The following is a 2,933-nucleotide window of genomic DNA, read 5'->3' as shown; positions in this document are numbered from 1 at the left end:
CATCCATCCACCCATTCCATCTGTCCATCGTCTATTCGTCCGTCTGTCCATCCACCCATCTGTCCATCCATCCACCCATCTGTCCATCCATCCATCCATCTACCCATCCACCCATTCCATCTGTCCATCAGTCTATCCGTCTGTCTGTCCATCATCCATCCATCCACCCATCCGTCCATCCGTCCATCCATCCATTCATCCATCTACCCATCCACCCATCCATCCACCCATTCCATCTGTCCATCCGTCTATCCGTCTGTCTGTCCATCCACCCATCCATCCATCTGTCCATCCACCCACCCGTCTGTCCGTCCATCCATCCATCCATTCATCCATCCATCCATCCATCCACCCATCCGTCCATCCATAGCACACACTGGCTTAGGTACTGTGACACAGCACAGTCAAGAGTTCCCTAGGAACTTGGGAGATAAGCTACTCTCAACTCTCCTGAGAGCACACCCCACCATGACAGCTGAATCACTCCTCACTCACCCTCTCTGCACCTCTGCAGCCATCCTTCCTGAGCCTTTGACATGACCTCTCAGCTATGTAATGCCACCATACTGCAGTTCTGTTTGAGACTCTCATCTGGTTCCTTTAGGCCAAGCAGAGTGTCTGAGGGCACAATGCATGCAGACCCCGACCTGTGCTACTGTGGCTGGCACTACCCGGCATTGCTGTATCATGCAAGCTGTATCAGTAAGAGGGGAGTCACAAAGAAACACCTGGTGCGTGTCCTTCGGGCCAACGGCAGAGCCTGCTAGCTAGATGCACCCCAGGTGACACCAGGGAGGGACTGCTCAAATGTTAAAATGGCAGCAGAGCAAGCCCATGTGGGGGGGGAGGGGGGATGGAGGAGGGGTAGATTCATCAGGGAGAGCGCAATGAATATTTTGGGTGTCATTCACTTTCTTAGCAAAGATTTATTAAATCGTGTTTCATCTTTTTTTAAAATCTGTTTTGAAAAGAACTTGTAAAAGAAGCAGGGGGAGGGAGCCATATTCTGCCCAAAGTAACTTTATTTTTTTTTATGTCTTCTTAAACATATCAGATCAAATATGCCACTTCTTAATCTTGAAGCCAGCAAGACCAGGAGGCATACTGGGCCTTTCTCATGTCAGTGCTCCCAGCTCCAGGAGATCGAATCGAGGTCTGGGAAACCAGCCGCCCCTCGTTCCGCTGCTTAGGTTCCATAAACAAGAATAAGTTACTGCATATGACTACTGCCTAACTGTTGTCTACGGGTGGGCTTCGGAGGGAGTTTGAACATGGACCAGACCCCCTACAGGATCCTAAGTTGCCACTGTCTAACTTTTACTCCTGTTTTTTTCTCCTAAAATACCTAAGACCCGGAAAGGTTGGGGTATCGCATCTAAAAAGCATCATGGAGACTTGTCTACTGCTTGGAAATGCGGCTCCACCCTCCCCCATCCTGAGCACCTGTGTCAAGGGTCCTAAGTGTCCGACACTCATGATGCTCCATGATAGTGCCAAGGTTCGAGATTCCGGACGTGGCTTGTCCTGCTAAGCACCGTCATGGCAACCTCCCTCTATCTGCATCTCTCCTGCGGAACTGGCAGTGGCAGGGGCTGGACTGGGGCATGGGTATTATGTAGCAAGGCCAGTGAAGGCCTGAATCCTTGGAGGAGAGTGCAGTTCCTGAGATCCAGGGGGTGCACCCACAGCTGTCTTGGGCCCTGAGCCCCCTCTAGAATGCCAGGGGTGAGTGGGCACCAAGCATCTGCCCTGACGCTGCTCCAGGGCTGCCTACTTACTCACAGAGCTGCTAGTCTGACACCTTTGGGTTCTGCCCATCCAGGGACAGATCTGGATAGAAGTTGCTAGGTGCATTTACTTTTTCTAGCCAGCTTTCCGCCTGAAAACCAGTCATTACATAGCACCACTGTATTATTGCCTTTAAAGTGGTCCTAAGCATAGCCAACCACCTTTACAGCTGCTCTTCTGTCTGGATGGGACTGAACACTAAAGAGAGGATTTTGTGTATGCCTCTAAACATAAGTCAGTCCAGCCTGCAGACTTCTGTCTTGAGTAACAGGACCCACCCAGGATGCACACTTTCCCCAATGCAGAACCTTAAACCTACTCCTGTAACAGTCAGTGCCTTTCCCCCATTTGCAAGTCAGGGTTAAGCTACATAGTCTTGAGTTTCACACAAAACCCTTTTACGCACATTTCAGATGCGTCCAGGTCATTGTGTGTAGCTGAGAAGCCCCTGGGTCAGGAATGCCTTCAGAGGAAAACTGGTCATGGGGCCCAGGGCTTCAGCCAGAGCAGCTAGAGGTCCCCTTGTGGGGAGAAAGCAAACAGCCAAGACGTGGATTGTGTTGTGCATAGGCTGAGATGGACAGGGACAAAGCTGTGAATAAGTGCATGGAACAGAATCCACGGTGTGAAGAATGGATATGGGCCCAGGAACAGACATAGGCTTGCACCAAAGTACCTGGAGCGGGGGGTGGGGGGGGACGACCTGAGATCGCCCACCATCCCGCTGGTGACAGTCAGGTTGAGGGTGGTATTGAACTCACAAAGTACCCTCTGTGTGTGCCAGTTACTCCCACCCCCAACCCAGCTTTGATTCCAGATAGAGCCTCCTTTTAGCCAGTGCGCTGGCCAGGGCATGTGGGCTACCAGGGCTGCTTCCAAGTGGGTACTTTGCTGGATTGTCTCACAGGATACAGCTGTGATGGCAGCGGGTGTGGGGATCCTGAGGATGAGATGTCACCTTGGGTGTCTTCTTGAAGTGACTCGGCCCTGCTCTGCAGGCGTGGCTGTGTGGAGGACCTCGCTGAGTTACAGTTTCGGTGTGCGACGAGGGCCACATAGCGGCATCCTGATCATAAATGAAGGTGGTGTAAAGTGAAGGCGAAGACAACCGCCTACCTTCCCAAACCTGATCATGGATGACTCCG

At 51.8% G+C, this 2,933-nt stretch overlaps 1 protein-coding gene across 2 annotated transcripts in view; it reads right to left on the bottom strand.

Moving 5' to 3' along the window:
• Positions 1-994: 994 nt before the first annotated feature.
• The window catches only part of CERK (ceramide kinase), a 43,397-nt gene continuing 41,458 nt past the window's right edge, over positions 995-2,933 (bottom strand). For both annotated transcript variants that reach the window (XM_080939832.1, XM_080939833.1), the window contains exon 13: positions 995-2,933. This exon is cut by the window's right edge and continues 488 nt beyond it. The gene's annotated coding sequence lies outside the window, so the exon portion shown is untranslated.

This window comes from Micromys minutus (assembly GCF_963924665.1).
Source record: "Micromys minutus genome assembly, chromosome: 27".
In the NCBI taxonomy this organism is placed as follows: domain Eukaryota; kingdom Metazoa; phylum Chordata; class Mammalia; order Rodentia; family Muridae; genus Micromys; species Micromys minutus.
The sequence above is the reverse complement of the archived record's forward strand: the minus strand, read 5'-3'. Positions and strand labels throughout refer to the sequence as shown.